Genomic DNA, 9,005 nt, shown 5'->3' with positions numbered 1-9,005 from the left:
GAAAAGTCTGCAGAGATTTTGATAGCCCTCGCAGTGCAAGTGTTATTTTAAACGTCAAACTTCTATGAAATTATGACGTCTAAATAACACTCGCACTGCGTGGGCTATCAAAATCGCTGCAGACTTTTCTTGGTGTAACTCTATGAATGCTCATGAAATATGATTTACGATATCGAGTGATGATTCCCGAGCATGTAGGGAAAGTTGTGCACTCGTAAGGCGGCAACGTCTTAGCGGCAAGAAAACGCCCAAACGCTCGAGACGATGGGGCGGATCGGGCCTAATTCGTCTTAGGCGGAAAAATCGCCCGGCGATTACAAGTGGCTCGTAACGAAGTCGGCTCGGGCGGGGTGGGACGGTCGTGCGGGGGGGCGCGGGCGCGGGTGGCGGCGCGGCCGGCCGCGGGGCCGTCTCAGTCGTCCGTCTGGAGTCGACGCGGCCGGCCGGGCCGCGCGGCGAAATATTCGTTCCTCGTGCTCTTGTGATCATAAAATTTAAAATAACAAAATTCAAAATAAATCTCTAACCGCGTCTAATCGAAAATATTTTTAGGCTAAACCCCTCGACCCTAAATTTTTTGACCTAAACTGTTGGTGGAAGAAAAAGTTTTTTGCAAAATTTTTAATATTTATGTCGGTTATATTTGTAAAGAGAATTAACGTTTGGCAGTTATCGAGAATTTTATTTGACATTTTATTTTCTTATCGGACCGAACTCGAGTGAACGATTGGTAGTGTAGTTAGCTTAAGCGTTGAATTAATGTTAAGGACTAGTTTGTAATTAAGACTGCCACAAATATACTCGTCTATAGAGTAAGTTAGTTATGGGACTCATGTGATACTCCGTGCGGACATTAAGTGTTATACGTCATCATCTTTGGACCAAGGTTGTGATCTAAAGATTAAATTATTAAATTGTTTTTAGCGTAGTTTTTTAAAGTGTTTTTTTTTTTAATTTGTTGATTTATTTTGTATTTTTTTATTTGCTAGGAGTGTACCCGTGTATTACCTGAAGTGTAAATAAGTAATTCTTCTGTTTTTTGTGATCGCAAAAGGCTGAGCTGAAAAGTTCGCATTTTACAGAATCCGACGGGTTACTTACTTTACTAAGATTTTTCTTAAGTTTGCTTCAGATTTATTGATAATTTATTTTTGTTTGATAGTTATAAGATAATTGTAGTCAGTGTTATTACGTGTACGCTATATTTATTGTATCTTTATGTTGTTTTGAAATATGTTTTAAATAAATTATTTTTTATTTTGTTTCATTTTTATTTTCCGTAGCCTGTACGAGTGATTTTTAGTAGAAACTTTGAACTGCTTTATTTTTATTTTCAATTCTACATAAATACAGAAATTCACACTAATCAAAACGTGACTGAACAGTATCAATTACATTGTCGTAAGTACCAATACTACTAATATAAAACAGAATCGCACAAAAAAATTTTTAATCTTCTTCCTGTAAGTTGTTTTTAAACATTTGAAGTGAATTTATTAAAGAAAAAAACTGAGAATACTGAGAACCTGTTTTGGACCCTAAATGGAATAAATCACCACGAGAACTGGTTAGCGCACCCTAAACCCGTCGGGACGGATAAATTCATTTTCAGAAAACGCTCCGCAGCGGTCTGGCTGGAATTTTAAAGATGGCTTCTTTCAGTTCATCACTTTACATTAGAAATAAATAAATGGCATTTATGAAATAAAACTATTGAAACGGATTGTATCGCGTATATTGAATTCATACTAAATACATCCCGACGTTTAATACGCGCGATATAATCCGTTTCAATAGTTTTATTTCATGAGTAACTGTCGTGGTAACCGAAGACAATATTAAATGTCATTTATTCACATTATTACAAAACATCACCTCGTATCAAATTAAAGAAAAATACATAATTATTGAAATAAAAATACTAAATTTACACCTAACAAGAAAAAAACCTAAAACTATTTAAAAAAATCAAGTGAAATGATAGTCCTGCTTTACAGTGGCGGTAGCAAGGTCGCATTTTTATAGCTTGTCACCATGCCTGTCACGTTCTAACAAGTAGGTATGTGAGTGCTAAAATGACAGGCGATATACATGCACCTATGCTGCCACCGCAGGTCTAGTAAAACGGGTATATTTTTCATGAAAACTAAATATCTGTTTTTAAATGTTTTTGAGCAAAATACGCAGAAACTATAAAGACGTTTGCCGCTGCAATTGCTTGGGTTGTTTTGTTCATTCTTCTGAATCAAAAAGCATGAGATTTATCTTTAAATTTACTTATATTCACAACTTCGCCTTTGGCTGAGCTAAAAATGCAAGAAAAATAGATCAATTAATAGGTACATTGCGATTACAATTTAATGTATTGTGATTTGCATATTAAGTTATGTTATAATACAGATAGGTACAAATAAATAATATTCAAATAAATAAAATCTGTTTCTTTTTTATTACTGATTACAAGTTCTGTCAAGTTTTTTAAGTAGTTAGTAGAATTTGATTGCTAGTACAATTTGGCATTTTTAAAAGCTGGTAAGTTTTAGTAGTAGTAGTAGCAATCACTTTATTGTACCCAACACAGGTTTACATAATATTTAAGTTTTGTTTGCAATCTGTATATAAGTATACAAGAGGAATCACTTGCTATCAATTTACTGTAAGGGCTGATTTAGATTAGAGGGCGCGCGAACTCGCATGCGATTTTAGTTACATTGCGGACTGTTAGTTACGTCCAATTCAACCGACCAATCAAAACCCGCAATGGTATGAAACTCGCATGCGAGTTCTCGCATCGTCTAAATCAGCCCTAAGACAAAGGATTTTTAAAACGTCCGAATGCAAAATTAAAACAGGCACCGTGCAGACTTCGATTCGACAGGTACCTACCGAATATTTGAATCCTACATTACCAAATATGGCTTGTATCCTAATGAGTCAAATCAGTCACCCCTATGAAACGTCAAAAGAGTGGCCATTATAAAGTTAATAAAAATAATCCACGTCATTTATGAGTTTTGGCTAATTTTATAATCGTTAAAGCTGACTGAAATTATTAGCCATGATTTTTTTTTTTAATCTTTGAATATTTGGTATTTAGCATTTAGATGGCTGGCGCCTGAATAAGAATATGACTAAAATGCTGTTATCTGTTAATTCTGTTATTATACTTTTGTGCATATCACAGCGGCCAGGAAAGTCGAATTCTACGTTTAGAAGTCATAAAAGCAGTAGGTGACAGATTTTATACCTACGTAAGTACCTATAAAGCTAAAAATTAAAACATATTATAAAGCCACGCGAGGACCGCGGTGTTTTATGGAGGTTGTTCGTCTGAATATTTACTAGTCTGTGTCTCTACAAAACATTTTTGCAACATACCGGGAAACTCACGCTATCGGCTACGACGTAGCGCTATGACATGGCTATGACCGAATAGGTACCACGAACGGGGGTCTTCTGTGCTGCCCCCTACAGTTTTCGCCAGATCTATTTATCAAATATTCTTACTCAAAGCTCAAGATACTCAGAAGTTACGATTGTTCCTCAAATTTGATTTTTTTATGCGTCAATAAATATAGGCGTGTTGGTTTATATTAATTGATTAAAATAATTATAACTTAATACAAAAATATACCTACGGCTATTAATTAAGCTCTAAAATGCACACTCAATGCACCTTTGTATATGAAATTAACTATAAAAGTACTAAAAAGTTTTTTTTTTCTTTACCTGCCTTTCTTTCATTTTTATGCGTAGGAATATCTCTTATATCCCACATAAAAAGTTCAAACCCTTTTGTAACTAGGTATACTTACATTATTTATCACTACGTACGCAAAAATATGCGACTAGCCCTCAATATCCGACAATTACAAATGTTATTTAACATTTTCTCGTAGACGTTTTAACTAAAATACGGATCAAATTTAAATTCAATTCAATTCAAAATTCATCAAATTCAAAATATCATCATGTAGGCCTAGCAACAAGCTCTTATGAATCGTAATTAATCTTAATCTAATTATCAGAGCAATTTATTGATGTTAAAATTATCCTAATAAAATTTAACTTAAAAGCGCCACCTATAGCCGAGTAGCGGAACTTGTATGGCAGCGTTAAGTATACCATCATAGTTAACGTTCATGTACACCGCGTCTACGTGGTTCGTGCAAGTTCACATAGATGACGCTAATAACAAAGCCGCACGCGCACCATTGACGTTTTGGGTTCATACTGTAGATGTCGTTACTAGTCTTACTATAAACAAATTCAGTCGAATTTGGTCGAATCCTTTATATCGGCCAGTTTACTGAAGATTTAATTTAAATCAATTCTCGTCATTTATAATATATATTATAATTATATTTATTTAAGTGTCGTAGTTAATAAATGATAGGCCAGTTTTACTGTTGCACAAAGTTCAGGCTGAGTAAATTGTTTAAAGTAAATAGGTAAATAAAATAGAAACAGTGTATACAAAACCCTATAAATAGGAAAAACGTGGTCATACATTTTGTGAATGATTGTTATGCCATCTATATCTAAAAGAATGAACACATAAAGTAATAGTGAGCATATTCATTCATAGATGGCGTTACCAGTTCTCGCCTGTGGGTGTATGCTTTAGAAGCGACTTGGTAGTCTTGGTACTACAGATACAGCAAAGAATATAATAGTACTACAGTCAAGGTATTTAATAATAATAATAGACACGAAGGAAGCGCCAAAAATATTTTTGGTATTTGTTCCGTATCAATATTTTAATACCTTGAATGTACCTAAATATATAAGAATATGTACTTATTCCGGTAAGTATTATGTATAAGTTGTTTTTTTTTACCCACTTTTTACCTAGCATACTATACTTAAATATTGTATATTTGTTTGACACGCCGTACAGTCCTAATAGCTTGATAACTTTCGACATTATTTGTCTCATTATCAGAGACGTACGAATTTCATTGGTAATATTTTTCGGCACTTATTTAATTAGTTTTTCACACACAAGTACCTATATTTCCTTTAAGTATTTATACAAATTAAAAAGATTACCTTACACATCTACTATACCTCTTCATCATCAAACATCTTAAAATACTTAGCTCTTATAGTGCGACATAAAATAGTAGAAATTAAATAAAATGGAACTAAACAAAATTCCATAGGTACTCAATTATTGCCATTTTTAAGCATTAAAGTTAAAGTTTCGTAGGAAGTGGCGCCCTCGATAATAGGGTATTATAGATACTGTACTTAAAATAAATTATTTTACACCTTGCATGCAATAAAGCACCAGATAATTATAAGAAACACACAGATAGGAGTTATTTTTAAACACAAACTCTATTTAATAAATCGGATAGAAACAAAAAAGTAGGTGATTTGACCATGACATCACGATGTAATGTTTCATATAAATTCCATAGGTATTAGCAAATCGTTTTGACAGTTCTAAAAAAGTAACTGATTTGACTATTTTGACTAGTAGGAAAATAACATATTTTCTACAATTTCTCGTCGGACTACTAACTGACAAGCGGCGCGATTCGGGAAATGAATTAGAGATTTACTAGATATGAAATAGTAAAGATATGTGACGTTCCACGGCTAAAGGTACCATTGCCCTGGCTGAATATTGGAGCAGCGTTAATAATAGCGTAGGTAAGCGCCAGCCGCCATAAGGCACCTTTTGGCGTAGAACGTCACATATCTTTACTATTTCATATCTAGTGAATCTCTAATTCATTTCCCGAATCGCGCCGAAGGTAACTTTTCCTGCGACTGATCGCAGTAGAAGTTACCTAATGTCAGTAGGCGTCTTAGATGTTTAGTGGGAGGAGTCTAACTCCTAAGAAAGGGGGCGTGATGCCAAGACGTTATTGGATGCTCGCAACTTTACTTTCACGAATAAAATAAAAGCGTTTCTTTGCATTTTATAAGATTGATCATTTTATTATGGCGATTGAGTGTTTTATCTGTTTACGGGAAAGGCGAAATAAAGGGTTTGTATTTAAAAACTGCTTTTGCTGTTTTGTTGGTTTTTGGTTCGAATTATTGACTGAGTGAGATTTGACGTTGAGCTGGGCAAGTGGGCATTATAAACACAACAGTAAATTGACTAAGTTAAATCTTTATGGTACCTAAGTAGATATTCCTAGCCGATAATAGGCTACATAAGTGTTTATACATATTGTTTGTGTTTATGCAAGTAGTTGGATGGATCTGTGTAAAAAATGTATGAAGTTCTGTGAGGCGCTTGATAAGCGTGAATCTTCTGTCTTGTATTAGTTTTTCTTTCTCACATTTGTTCTGTTTGTCCTTTCTAGACTGTATCATATGTACCTTGTTTGTATAAATACTGTCTGTTATAAATTTCATAGTGTAGGTATTAGTCCGATGTAATGCTGTTTAAATTTTATGAATCAATAAGTTTTGTTAAAGTAGGTACTTAATTTAATTATTACAAACACAAAAATTACAGATAAATTTTGTTGCACGATGTCAAATTGTACAAATGGCGCACTTAATGCCTTTAGAGCTCTAACAGTCAAACAGAAACGAAGTTTTTCATTGTTATAGCGCATAGGTAGGTTAGTTTATATATTTCATATTTTACTAGTTATTTTATATAAATATATAGGTATATGATGAACTAGCGACCCGCCCCGGCTTCGTACGGGTTAAAAAATTATACACCTAAACCTTCCTCAAGAATCACTCTATGGACAGATGAAAACCGCGTGAAAATCCCTTCAGTAGTTTTCGAGTTTATCGCGAACATATACACAAACAGACAAACGCGGCGGGGGACTTTAGGTATAAGGTGTACCTTAGTGATTTTTGATTACGTAGATTTGAAACACTTACAATGTCAATATAAGTACCTATAGATATTTATACAGCTGTCGGAACCTCCTTTCTTTTTTCCACAATCCAATAATACTTTGAAACGTAATAACAGCATATACCCCCGCCCACGTCTCGCGCCGCCTACGCGGCACACCCACTTTCTTGCAAGACGTCGCCGCCCCACGACCGATCATACTCCAATATTTTAAATGTAACTTATACGGCTCGATTCGGAAAATGAATTAGATTTCTACTAGACTTCAACAAGTTACGATACGGATAATTTAAAGATATTTGTAAATTTGACGTTTCCGCGATTCTGGAGGTCCTCTTGAACGATTTCGACAAGTTATGACTTAGATATCCAAGTCACATCTAGTCGATATCTAATGTGTAGATCTAGTTGATCTCTAAATCTATCTTACAAATATCTTTAAATTATCCGTATCGTAACTTATTGAAGTCTAGTAGAAATCTAATTCATTTTCCGAATCGAGCCGACACACATCTAATCCATATCGTTTCTAGATCTATTAATTGACGTAGGTATCTTAAAATTCGAATTGGGCAGTTTGTGTGTACAGTCAGTATCGAAAGTAGCGGATCAGACTCCGCATCAAAAGTATCTACCATTCTTTATGTCTCTATGTATATGTAAAACATTAGACAGTCGTCTGTAACAGATACGTTGGACAGCGAACTATAGAGATTTATCCACGATCTATATTATTAATAGCAGGAGTTGCAAGCGTCCATAGGCTACGGTGACTGCTTACCATCTGGTTGTTTGATTCTTTGCGAGGCAAGCCGCATGCTTGTTTGCCACCGACGTAGTAGTTATAAAAAAAATATGCTCAATTTTTTATAACCTATTTTGCAACAGGTAACACATAGTTCACAGTATAAGGCTTCCTTTTTACTAAATAAATATTTTTGTTAGTCTGTTCGGAAAGAGAAGAGTCGTGGAATGTATCGAACCCCATACATTTCACGACTCTTCTCTTTCCGCACAGACTCTACTGTTATGCAAATACACTGCAAATATGAATTACCTACTTTCAGTGTCCTTTAAAAATATATATTTCGATTGTTCATAATGGGTCAAACAGATCACTGTGTTATGTCTTTCCTGTAGACATACACAAGAGTTAAGGGCTATAAAGGTTAATTTTCTTATTTAACCCTTATCCACGTGAAAAGGTCCTCCTTTTATTTAGAGAACTATGATAAAATCATTGCTTACATGCCCACAAGCTGTTAACTATTGCCCACAGGAGAGAAAAATGTACTGTTCGCGATAACACACTAGTTCAAGGGTTAAATAAGAAAATTAGCCTTTATAGCCCTTAACTTTTGTGTATGTCTACAGGAAAGACATAACACAGTGATCTGTTTGACCCTAATAGACCATAATACCAAAGATATTAACTTCGTATAAGATAAATACAGTCTAAGAAAAAAACGTGCCTCCTAAAATCAAGAAAAATGTATGCTTGAAAAGATGGCGCCATACCTTTGAGCTATACTCGTGTAATGGCGACACGGTTTGATATTTAACAATTTTAACACATATCAGTGTAAGAACGAGGATCAAAGTCAAATGGCGTTCTAAAAGTTATAATCCTGTGTCGAAAGATGGCAGTAAATTTACTGTGACTACAAAATTTACTTTGACAATACGCCTCTATAGGTACTAAATTCTCTTTGATAGAGTTAGACCAAGAAAAGCCTGCAGTGATTATGATAGCCCACGCAGTGCAAGTGTTATTTATACGTTGGCTATCAAAATCGCTGCAGACTTTTTTGATAATACCTAAATATTTTAGTATGACATTGACAGTTCCGTTTTTTCACAGATAACCGTCGATCGGCATCCACAGGGCGACTCCTCACCACGTAAATTAAAAAAAAAGGTAAGCGGATAATTAAATATCTTGTTCGGTAAAACCGATGCTATTAATAATATAATTAACCAATTATATTAAATCTATTTCCCATAGATGTTAGACGTATTTTCCTTGACGTTTCAAACTTCCCACTATGCTCATAGGCTTGAGATAACTTTATTACTATTATGGCTTATAAGAGTTATTAGAGTGCGTCTAAACTAACTCTACACGAGTGCTATTATATCGTCATTTTGACATTTATGGTGT

At 34.5% G+C, this 9,005-nt stretch overlaps 1 protein-coding gene across 1 annotated transcript in view; it reads left to right on the top strand.

The window, feature by feature from the left end:
- Window positions 1–366: 366 nt before the first annotated feature.
- LOC134799151 (homeobox protein prospero) overlaps window positions 367–9,005 on the top strand; it is a 136,566-nt gene continuing 127,927 nt past the window's right edge. Inside the window, exons 1-2 of the mRNA XM_063771558.1 lie at window positions 367–886; window positions 8,706–8,762. The gene's annotated coding sequence lies outside the window, so the exon portion shown is untranslated. The remainder of the gene's footprint in view (window positions 887–8,705; window positions 8,763–9,005) is intronic.

Source organism: Cydia splendana, chromosome 18 (assembly GCF_910591565.1).
Source record: "Cydia splendana chromosome 18, ilCydSple1.2, whole genome shotgun sequence".
NCBI classification, from domain to species: Eukaryota; Metazoa; Arthropoda; class Insecta; order Lepidoptera; family Tortricidae; genus Cydia; species Cydia splendana.
Note: the sequence above shows the minus strand (reverse complement) of the source record. Positions and strands in the feature narration are given on the sequence as shown.